The 12,401-nt window shown below is 33.5% G+C and overlaps 1 long non-coding RNA gene across 3 annotated transcripts in view; it reads right to left on the reverse strand.

Annotated features, from left to right (window-relative positions):
* Positions 1-239: 239 nt before the first annotated feature.
* The window catches only part of LOC148225345 (uncharacterized), a 131,014-nt gene continuing 118,852 nt past the window's right edge, over positions 240-12,401 (reverse strand). For 2 of the 3 annotated variants that reach the window (XR_015806040.1, XR_015806042.1), the window contains exons 5-7: positions 10,433-10,497; positions 9,192-9,249; positions 7,193-7,238 (exon numbers count right to left, since the gene is read on the reverse strand). This is a non-coding gene — a long non-coding RNA (uncharacterized LOC148225345). Of the gene's footprint in view, positions 5,643-7,192; positions 7,239-9,191; positions 9,250-10,432; positions 10,498-12,401 lie in introns of those variants that run through there. The other variant, XR_015806041.1, reaches the window with a different exon arrangement.

A 12,401-nucleotide genomic window follows, 5' to 3' on the forward strand; every position in this document is an offset into this window, starting at 1 on the left:
TCTTGTAGACCTGGAAGCTCTTCTTTATATAATTTTTGAATGGGCCACAAGAAAATTTCTAAACTGGCTAATGTCATTGTGAAAAGTGAGTATATCACATGAAACGCAAATTAAAGAAGCAGATGAGATTTTTTTACAATATTTTAAAACCTACTTTATTGTGAAGTTAAAGCTTTATATTTCATAATATATTACATACTACTCTATGAAACATATACATGCTTTATTTGAAAGCAGGGTGGGAAGTGTGGTATTATGCATAAAGCAAGTGCAGTGACCCTAGAAGAGACCTATCAGGTTCAGTAAGACTTTTAAAATGTGTTATTTAAGTATGAGTCATTGTCATTATCATGCATTCTCTACAAGGTGACCTGGGAAATACTAGGGGGTTTATTTACCGTTAATGTCAGGTGCGCTTGCTAAGTGTGCGTCAAGCTAAAATTTAATCTCAAAGCTAAAACCAAGAATTGAAATCAGGGGAGAATTTAAATTCAAGGCTTTAGGAAGGTCGTGAGCAAGGTTTGAATAAGCAAATTCAGACATACACAGAGGGCACTTTTCATCAACTGAATGAGACAATTATGAGGATGCCTTCAGCTCTTGAATATAAATCTGAGGAAAGAGAGCTATATGTATAGGTAGGTTTTTCAGCATCAGGACCACGGATTGAACACTACTTTTTATAGGATGTGGTACTGCTCAGATGTGTCTGATTAACCTTTATAGTAATTTTTTTTTCACATTGGAAATTTCAGGATAGCTGTCTAGCATTCAAGATATCAACGGTGATTCTTACCTCTCCTGATCTCCATGGTAGGTTTTATTCCAGCTGGAATATCTGCCCTAGACTGACACCAGTGTAAATTTTCACAGATCTTCTGAACAATATTGGGTAATACCTGGACTGTTAAATTCTGATGTCAAATTAATATGGGTTGCTTTCTTAAAGTCAACAAGCAATCTCTATCAGTGTGCATAGAAAGCATAAGTCTCTATCAAGATTACAGTTCAATGAATACAAAACCAACTGATTTATAAATACAATTATGCATTTTTTTACAATCCATCATCTACTTCATATACTTCTTATGTATGTCCCAGAAGATTAATATAGATATGTAAATTAAATTGCATTCTAAAGTTTATTTTGTTTTCTTTTTGGTTTGCTTTACTAAATTTGTATTGCAGTCTTTTTCAGCAGATGGTTAGTTCTAGTCCCTTTCATGTTCCCATTCTGCTATGTTTGTAAAAGACCCAGCTGCCAAATGATAATATTTTACTGCTGAATTTATCACGTGTGATATAATTGCTCATTATGTGCTTTGCAATAAAGTTAAAGAACTATCAACACAGTTGTTTCTAACTCCAAACAAGTTTAAAAAATAGTTATTTTTAATATCCATAATTCTCAGCTGATGCTTAGTTATTTTAGAAGTCTACTTTTTGCAACAGATTCTCCTATTTTGTCAGGTCTTGATTTTGAAAAGTTCCATATTCAAGAAAAGCAATGAGAATTATCTCTGGTATTAAACATATTGTTAAGTCTGAAGGACCTGTTTTCACATACTTGCACCTTAGATAGAGTAACACAATCTGAACTTTTGCATGAAGGTTTTATTTAGGAATAATACTCAATAGTCAAAGATTTCTAACTGTATTACATAGTCTAATGCATATCCAGAAAAAATTATGGGCTGTCATCACAGCAACAATGAATCACTGGATGCTAATTCTCTTTTTTTTTTTTTTTAAGATTCTGAAACATTTTAAAAGGCAACCAGAATGTAATAAATATATATCCTTACAAAATGATATTACTATTTTCAGTAAAATGTAGGGTATATTACACTGCATATGATGACTAAGGAAGTCCTTGCTAATGTTTTCTGGAATTCTGTGGGTGGAGAACTTGTCTACAAGCCTAATAAAATTGTCATGATTTGTCAGCAATATCTCGGGGTTTTTGGAGACTGCAGTAAAAGAAGTGATATATTTCCCAAAGAACTCTGCATCAATTATGTATATACAGGAACTTTAACCACAAAATCAGAAACAAAAATCTGAAATTAAAAATGGAAAGGAACTGTCAATCAATAAGCCCTGCAATTTCAAAGATGTTTCAATATATTTTCAAAGATAAGAGAACACGTACTTCTAAATTTGAATCTTTAGTCAGCTTCATTATTCCTGACAAGAGAAGTTCATAACCTTTGTGATTTCTCTTTATGCAAGTCTCTGTTGGGTAAAAAGGCCTCACACTTTTGTTTACCAGTGTATAGATAATAAGCTAACCCATGTTAAATGCTAATTCTGTGTCAGTTTTAAGTGATCTAGCAAAAGACTTCTTTCCCTCAAGGAAGCATATTTAGGGATTTAGAAAAAATGTTCAGTACCCTTCTCCATTCTTGCTTCTAACAATAGATGAAGGCTAATATGAGCTCATAAAAGTATAAAGTAGTCCAAGCTATCTAATAATAAACTTGAACTCCATATCAAATGCTCAAAGCATTTATTGAAAAACTCATGTTTTCTTTGCCCCTTTTTCATTACACTGAGACTTTGTTCAGAAAAAGCAGTCCAGCATATTTAATAAGGGACATTTCCTGCTCACTTAATCTTGCTTTACACTGGTATATGCACATTTCCATCAGCTTTCAAAATCTGTACCTTTTTTTAATGGGTCAAAGCACCAAGACCCCCTATGGACAATATGACTTTTATATTACTTTTCCTTGGTAGGTTTACAGCTTTCACTCTTAGGTCAGTCATAACATTTTAAGCTCTTCCAAAGCACAGACAAAAGGAAAATGTTTCATCGTACTGCAAGTAAGATATTTTATTTTTTATTTGTGTTTCTTGACTCTGTTTTTTAAATTCATCCTGTTGTACATTCAGATTGTCGACATATCAAATGAGATGATTTTAGAATTTTGTATGTAATTATAAAAGAATTGATAAGCCTGTATTAACCATGATTGTATATTAAATGTTGGTTGTCTTCTGTTAATAACGTTAAGGGATAAAATCATGTAGGTCATTATGAATATTCAGAAAATAATACAGCTTGGTTAACAATACTTACAGTAACTGTGAAATTCTAAATAAATTTTCCCTGAATAAATTTTACCCTTTCAGGGCATCATAGTAGGTTATATAAACTAATAAAGAAATAATTATCTAACATCAAATTGTGACAAAAGAGCAGAACATTTTCTATGGACCATGTAGAATTTTGCATGTCTTTTGCCAAACAGAAAGCATTCCTGTTCTTATTACAATGCTGGATATTTATTTCTGTGCATATGAGGCTAAAAAGTTGGCATAAATATATGGGAAATAATGTTCTAGAAGTATTTCCACCTTCTTAATGGCTCAATCAACACTATAAAAACATGTGAGCTAGAAAGGAAAAGGTAATTAAAATTTTGCTGGAGTGGGCCTGGCTTTAGGGGGGATAAATTCTTCCATTTGCTCTTTCAGAAAAAAACCCAAACAAACAAACAAAACAAGAAATTGTCAACATCTGATTTAAGGAAGGCAAGAACACACATCAAAGTACAGGGTTAACAGGCTTATTATTCATCGAATTCTGTATACAGAAATATAGCCCTTACATGTTTAATGATTTATGTGATTTTCTGGAAAAAGAAAAATCACTTTTAGAAGGTTATTTTGCATCAATGCTCCTTCTCTATTTTGACAAACCACCAAAATGGCTTCAAAGAAACTTCCTTTTGAAAATCCAAGGTGACCTCTAGAAAAAAAAAATGTAGTCTTGGTGTTCTGACAGTTATTTTGGTTGTAAGCTATTACTAAGGGTCAAAGACCATGACATGCATATAATTACATGAAAATTTAAGCAATTGGTGATTATAATTGCATATACAAATAAGTGTTTTGAATATGAAAACACAAAGATGCCTTTCATACCAAAGCATTTCAGTCCAAAACAGTTTTTCAATGATTATAACAGGTAGTTTGTCAGGACTTAATAGATGTGAAGAACCCAATTTTTCTATTTGTGCAAGATGACACAAATGTGACTGCTGCTGCATGGTCTATATTAGATTTCTCACTGCAGAACAACACTGTGAACTTTTGCCCTTTTGATTAATTATTCTTAAAGGAAGAGTACTTTCAGTGAAGATTATGGCCTACATTTTCCCCCTACATATTCCCCAATATGTGTATACATATGAATATAGCTGTAAATAAAATATTAAAGATAAAAATTGGCAAGTGAAATATGATCTTTAGTGGGTTAGGATGCAAAGAAGATAAAATTACAATTATTTAGGCTTATCTTTCTTATTTTTAAGTGCCTCCAGTACCATGTATACAAATATGGTCAGAAGTAAACTATACATCTGTCATGTTGACATCAGTTGATCTCATCATGACCATTCATGATAAAAGTCTTATTTTAAGCTTCAACCACAAATATATAAATCTCTTAGGTACAAATATAACTGTGTTACCAAAACTGTCCAGAATGTTGAATCAGAATGAATCACAATCTTTTAGTTGTGTAAACCATCACTATGCCAGTATAATGTGAACATGAGATTATGAAATTCTCACTGACAGAGGAAAATCAAAAAACATTATAATGTAGTTAATGAGATCAATATGAAAATTATATTTGAATGTATCAAAAGCATCTGCAAGTCATATGTGAGACAGTAGACATTTTTAATATTGGAGTTTGAAATTCAATCTTTATTAATATACCTAAACCCCAAAGAAAACTGTTTTTGTGTATTCTATCCAACTTCTCTGTTAAAATATCATACCACTCATTGAGGATTTTACTTCTCATTTAGAAGCAATCTCAGAGAAATCTGGAGGCACCAGCTTTGCCTCTTTCAGCTGTTAAGCTCATTCCAAAAAGGTTTCTATCATAGTATGCAACGTACATAGCTTAAGACATTATATTTAGTGGGAAGGGAAAAAGGATGTTCCTTAAGAATGTCAAATGCCATCTATTCCTCAAGGTGGAAGGTATTGAAAGATGTGAGCACAGGAACAACCTCCAGATATTAACATAAGCAAGAGGAGATATCTGTTGGAATGGAGTTGGGATAGAGAAACTAGAATGCAGACAACTGTATACCAGAACTGTTACTAATTGTCAGATGTTTCTAGTACTCCCTAGACATTAATTTGACTGTGGAGAACATATTGCTTGTCAGTGTCCAGAGTTTTCTTAATACTGCTGGATGCAGCACTCCAGTTGGGGTTTCAGCAGAGAAGAACAGAGCAGAGAAGAGAGGCAGAATTCCCTACCACATTCTACTGGTCATGCTGCTTTGGATGCAGCCCAGGACACGTTTGGTTTCTGGGCTCTCAGTGCCCATGGCTGGGTCATGCCCAGCCTCTCATCCACCAGCACCCCCAAGTCCTTCTGGGCAGGGCTGCTCTGGATTTGTTCACTCTCCAGTCTGTGCTGGTACTGGGGGTTGCCCAGACCCAGGTGCAGCACCTTGCACTTGGTCTTATTAAATCTCATGAGATTCCCGTGGGCTCACTTCTCAAGCTATGTCCTTGTATACAAAGTTTCTTGTGTGTCATCCCATCCTTCAGGTGTGGCAGCTGCGCCATTCAGCTTGATGTCATCTGCAAATTTATTGCAGGTGTTAAACCTAGTATGGAGAATAAGACAACGTAAAACAGACTTCTTACCATGTCAGTATTAGAAAAATAACTAAAATAAGCTGAGATAAGCATTAAAACTGAAATCCACTTTTTAAAGTACATCTTCACTTCTCCCAAGTAACAGGATGAGAGGAAGCAATCTCAAATTGTGCCAATGGAGATTTAGATTCAGTATTATGAAAAATGTCTTGCTGAAAGAGCAGTCAGACTTTGAAGCAAGGAAGAAACTGAATCACCAACTCTGGAAGCTTTCAAAAGATGTGTGAATGAGGCACTTAAAGACATGGTTTAGCCGTGAACACAACACTGCTGTTTTAAAGGTTGGATTTGATGATCCTAGAGGTCTTTTCCAACCTGGATGTGTCTATGATTCTGTGATTGAAATACAGAAACTTTAGATAAAATATTGATACTGTGAAGCTTTAGATACTCTAGAGAAGGGCTAGAAGTAGAGTTTGAGGAATTTGAGAGCATTTAAAGCAAAAATAATAATAATAATAAAAGAGTTAGATATCAGTTTTGATGGAAGATGAGTAAACTTTTTGACAACCAGAGTCTGGGACTGCAAGCTAGGTGAAGTAAGCATATCAGTCTTTTTGTGGCAATCAGCCTAGCTGCAGTAATCTATACAGTGTGTTTAAGCATATTATTATTTCAGGCTAAAATTCAAACTTTCAACATTATTTTTAATTGTCAAAAGACTGAGGGCATTAATAATTTTAAAAGTAAATGAGCAGAAACCAGAACAAAAGAGAAGACTAAATTAATGAAGAAAGTAATTTCCGCCCCCTTCTTAGACATTTGTCTTGAACAAGATTTTTCTTAAATTTGTTTTGCAGCTATGTCAGTATGTTAATGTTTTTCACATGTACCTAAAAAACGTTGGTGAGACTAGAAGTCATGTGCACATGTGATGTACTCATCAGAGAACCAAAATGAATCTGATCCTAAGAACTGTGAATTTTCACTTGATTTGGTGGTGCTATATGGAGGCACAGAAGACACAAAAGGAGCTTGTGGCAAGCACTGGGGAATAGAAATGTAACTTGATAAGTGCAGGTGAGGCAGGGAAATGAATTTGGCTCATTTTCCTGGCTATCTAGGAGATGGACGTTCATAGAAATTCAGCAAAAATTACTAAAATTTTATCTGTAGTTGCCCTCTTCACACTAATATATTTGCTGGCTGCTACTATAGTACAAATCAAAACCAATAATCACAGTTAAGCTGTCTTTACATATCCTATGAGGCCACAATATGATGCAGTCTTTTTTAAAGGTTTATTGGTTGGTTTTTTAACTTTAGAGACAATAATGATATATAGAAAAATGTATACTGGCTAAAGAAACAAATCAGAATCCATCATCCAACGATTCAGGACATATTTGCAGATGCAAATGGAGAACTAATGAAAGACCTGTAGAAAAAGAATCTTACAGCAAAAGGTCATAAATAAATCTTGTATATAACAAGACCTGGCAAGAACATAATTTCTTACCAGTTCGACTGCTAAATGTAATACTGAGGGAGCTCATAGCTTATAGCTGGCACATCTATGCATCCCTCGTCCCCAAAACTGCAATCTAGAGACAAAAAAATAATGGGAAGACACTCACTTTGGAGATCATCTTCTATTTAGGGAATAATGCCATGTTGTGTTAAATTGTGTTTGTTTTAAAAAATACATTTGTGTTGACTCATTTATGTAACAAACATTGCTAGAGGCTGGTGTTGCTCTGACTTTTACAACTATCCAACCTAATTACCTAATGAACTGAAAGAAAACCTTCCAGGACACAGAGAATTTTGATATAATGATTGGCAAGACAAAGCAACGTCAAGTAAATTATTTATAGCGTGCTTTTTAACCGCATATAAACCTAGCTGGACAATACATAACAAAACACAACAAGGGTATTCAAAAATAAACATCTAAATAAGACCACTGAAAGAGTCATTAGAGTGGTTGTAGTTTCTGCAGGGCAGAATTTACCTTGCTTTCTACGTGCTTCATCTCTCTTTCACAGCAGTTAAAGTGGAAGTATGAAAGGGGAATAGCTAGAGTCAAGGTGATATAGGATTTTTTATGTGTTTTCATCCAACCTTAACCTGAGAAGTAACCCAGGTATACTTCCTGGAATCTGGTAAATATCTCATCCTGCACTGCAGGTAACAATTATGGCCTTGATAGATGTATTTAAGCATGTGCATCTACATCGTGCCCTATGAAGATGAACATTTTCAAACTAACCCTAACAGCTCTGACCATATATATGACCACTGGAAGTAAACTAGAGAGCTTCTTTAGTGAAAACCAAAACATTTGCATGACTTTTTTTTTTTTTTACTGTGAGGGAGTTATTTTTCCTGTAGACTATGCATGATATATTGTCTTGGTAATGAAAAAGAGATTTTTCTTGCTATTCATGTCAGTCATGACTAGACCCTGCTCTTAAATCTCAATTTCAATTTGCATATTAAGTTGACTTTAAATTATTATTTTATAGGCACTAAAAGCAGTAAGCTAAAAGTTTTTACATTTTCAAAAAATGCTTTAAAAATGTTTAAATGGAAATTTACAGTGTTGCAGCTATTTTTTTTAACCTTAGAAGTCTCTTTTTCATTAAATGTTATCATCTAAGAGACACTTTCAAGGCACTTGATTTCATGGGATTTCTCTCCTTTCATTCTTGTTTGAAACTTAGTAATAGTGAGCTAAATATTTTGACAATAAATTCATCCATTTGAGATGAGGAAGTTATTAACCTCCCTTCTGAGAGAGAATTGGAATTTATTTAATGAAGATTTATCAGCTTTTCAGACTAACACAGACATTTGACTTTCAGACATTTTATAAAACTTAGTAGTTCATTGCATAAAATGATGTCTCTCAAGAAGATAATTGCTCAGAAATTATCCAAGAAGAGATTTTTGACAATATTTATTCTTATCAGGGAATGTTCTCATCACCATTTTGTATTAGAAACATTACAGAAGCATAAAGGTGCTGTTACTAAATTGCTGGAAATATTTGATTTTAATCCTTAGTATCTAACTTTTCTTGGAATTTGATTAGAAAATAGCACTTATATAGCTATTCTACTTTAAAAAGATATTTTTTCCCTCTTTTCCCATTTATTCCCATTTTTCTCTTTCTTAATATTGTCTCAGTCTGGTAAGTAGCTCTTGGTGATTTTATTAAGTTTATGTCCAGTTACACTTTGAGGAATTTTCTTTAGAGGGTTGCATTTATATAAAATATATCATATGTAATCTATATAATTTACTTCTAGAAGTTATCTAGCTCTTCAAATAAAATTATTCAATGCTCCTTTATCAAGGTAAAAAGCATAACCGTACAAACGTATGAATGTAGAGTATCTTCCTCAGTATAAGTCAACTTCTCTTAATACTATTTCCAACATATCAGGTCATTGATGAACAAAATTATATTTTAGAAGACTGTGTGTCAAGGAAACCTTTCTGTCACTGAAAGATTTTGTAGAAGAAAGACCAGATACACAGAGAGAACTCACCTAACCTCATTGATTCCAAACACTGTCAATAATTCACACAGGCATTCAGAGATGAACACTGTGAAACAGAGAACATTGCAGCTTTTCAAGAAATACTTTTTATAACCCTTATACAAGTGTTCTGAGTCTCTAATATCATATCTTCAAACAATCTTCATGTTGACTGATAATATATTATGGGTGGGTTTGGCTCTGTTTTCAATTTCCTTTTAATACGAGTCTTCGTTTTAATAGGATTTCTACTCCAGAAAATACACATCCTTTTATATATTATTTGAAAGAAAATATTATGTTAGAAATTCATAATGATAACTCACTAAACAGAAATATCTACACATCCAAACCACATGCTTTGAGGATTTGGTACTCCTGGATTTTTTTCCCCTCTAATTTATTTGTCAATGTTAATATACAGAGCTGTTTTTTCATACTTTTTAATTTCTTTTTAAAATTTTTTTTTTCTAAGGCAGAAGAATATCCCCCCTCATGTCAGACATCAGTTACATTTCTGGAAGGTTAAATCATGAGGTCTTTCAAATCACCAGAAATATGTTTGAAGTTTTAAAAAAATATATATTTTGTCTAAACTTTGATTTTCTTAGATTCTTTAATTAGATTTGAGGATATTCTCATCAGACACCATTCTAAAAAAGGGTCAGGAGAAGGAGACCTGCGCCATTCCTATTTTAGCAGACTATAAAACAGTGTGGAGTATTATGGAGAGTTTCCTGTGTATCTCAGTTTCTTTAGTATATTTCCCTTGAAAAAAATCCCTAAAATTAGATATTTTGTCTGAGATGGAAATTACAGTGTTGTTTTGGGCAAAGTTCTACATAATATGCAAAGCAGAAGGTTCAAATTCTCTAGCAAGATTTATTCCAGCTTCACCTCTCTAGCACAGTTAGTTGAAAATTTCCAGAGAGGTGACTTAAAGTGAAAAGCAACTTTTTTTTAATGATAACATTGCCAAATTAATGGCAATAAGGCAGAAGATTTAATATTTATGAAGAAGACATTCATAAGAGAACTATTTGTTGTAAAGTCGTTAAAGCCTGAGTATTCACTTTTAGTTCTCCTTTCTAGCCTTCAGGTGAACCTGCTCCTGTCCTGACCTACTTAAATGTGTATTTACATACTCTCTTCTAAGGTGAAAAAAACACAGTTCACCTTCTTTTACATTTTTAAGATTGTGGCTACAGTAATTGTGAAACTCTAAATAGCGAATATGACAAACCTCTTACCACATAATTGAGTAGTCTCACCCGTTTCTGCCAATGTGGTCATTTCCACTTATGTTCAGATATACCTACAAAAAGCAAATGTTAAAAACTGTTTATGGAGTAAAGGATTATTGCAACTATGTTTTGCAGGTATTGAGAGGAGTAAAGTAATTGTATAGGTACAAAAGAACTAGGAGGCTCTGAATTTTCTCATAGCATGGTTTCTTTGGCATTGTGTTCTCCCCTGCATATCCATTATTGACCATCAGCATCTCCAGGCTGGACTACATGGTGGTTTTTAAATGAACTGGCATGTCTGCCAATAAAATGAAAGGAAAAATAGACAAGAAAGAACAAACCTCAGAAGCTCCTGTTAATCTGTTTAAGACTCCTGCTTCATTTTCCACAAGCAAAGAATAGGTAAACACAGTTGTGCAGCCTTGTAGCAGAAACATGGCAGGGGTTACACGACAGCTTTGTCAATACCCAGTTTGCATTACTCACCAGTCCTTCTATTTTTGCTGCCTTTCCTTGATCTAAGACCACAGCAAAGATTGACTCGGGCTGATTTCTGAGCAGTCACAATGTGAAGCTCAAGCTGCCTGCTGATGTGCTGCAGTCATTTCGGTTCTCATGAGCTGAAATCTCGGCTAATCATCTGACTTGGCCAATAACTCATGAAAGAAATTCATTATGATATGGCATAGAGTACAAATGTGCCCACATGCAAATAGCAAAAAAGTTTTGCCAGTTAAGAATGTCTCTCAATTTTCCACAGAGTACTGTCGAGTCATACTTTTCTCCAATCTGAAAGGTAAAATTTGAAATTTTCTGTTTCCTAAACATGGAGGCTTTATAACTTTTGCAATACTTATTTATTAAATATTCTAGTTCAGAACAGTAAATATGGGTCTTTTTAATTTTAATGTCTCGACAAACTTTGTTTAGTTTGTTTACTGATCTTATCTAGTCTTACTGGAGATTTTGCATATCCTCTAAGCTATTAGAAGGGAAAAAGAAAGGGAAAAGGAAATTATGCACTCCTGTGGTCCTTTATACGGTCCTAATGATCAAAGTAACTCAATGCCTGGCTTTCTTTAATCGTTTTAGCTTATAACTCTTTTCAAAATCCAGAAAACTGCTTTTTTTTTTTTTTTTTTTTTTTTACCTGTAGGGTAACATATATGACTTGTCTTAAATCACACAAGAAAGTTGTCATTGAAAAGTCAACTGTATTTGACCAGACAACCTGAGGCAAACACATGAAACATTTCCTATTGTCTCTGAAGCTAAAAAACTAGATGGGCATTATTTCAGAGCATGTTCTAATCTAAAAATATCTAATGTGACTATTGTGACTCTTAAAACATTCTCTTAATAAACGTCTAAGGATGGTGATGCTGAAGAATTGTAAATTCATCCAAGAAAGTAAAAATATAAGCTATGTCAATTTGTCTTCATCTTTGGTATACATCATATGTTCAAAATTAATGAAATATTCCCCTCTGGTTTTAAAAATCAAAGTAATACATTTACAGATGGGATGTTGAAAAAACTTCTTTCCTGGTTGTTGATGAAAAACTGAGATTACTGAGGTGTTTTTCACAAGGTAAAATTTCTTCTAAGATATCTATAGACACATTCAAATTCTTTAAAACAAAAAAAAAGTAATAAAAAAAATAGAATTAAATAAAAACCTCAAAATGCATTACTCTTTAAAAATGTAGAGATACTGCTAAAATAACAATTCATAAGCAAGAGAGATTTCTAATCCATGTTAGAAATGTAAAAATCCTTCAGATGTCCACTCATATATTCTGTAATGCTGCAAAGAGCTGACAGTTCTGACTTCAGCACTACACAACATTCAAAATATTAATAAAACACCAAAACAGTCAATTAACTCATGCCTGGAAAATGAGGCTTAAATAAAAGTATGTCCAATTGGTACAACTCCCTCAGCCTAACCTTCTCTTTAGCAGATTCTCAC

This window comes from Sturnus vulgaris, chromosome 1, assembly GCF_052056855.1.
Source record: "Sturnus vulgaris isolate bStuVul1 chromosome 1, bStuVul1.hap1, whole genome shotgun sequence".
Classification (NCBI taxonomy): Eukaryota; Metazoa; Chordata; class Aves; order Passeriformes; family Sturnidae; genus Sturnus; species Sturnus vulgaris.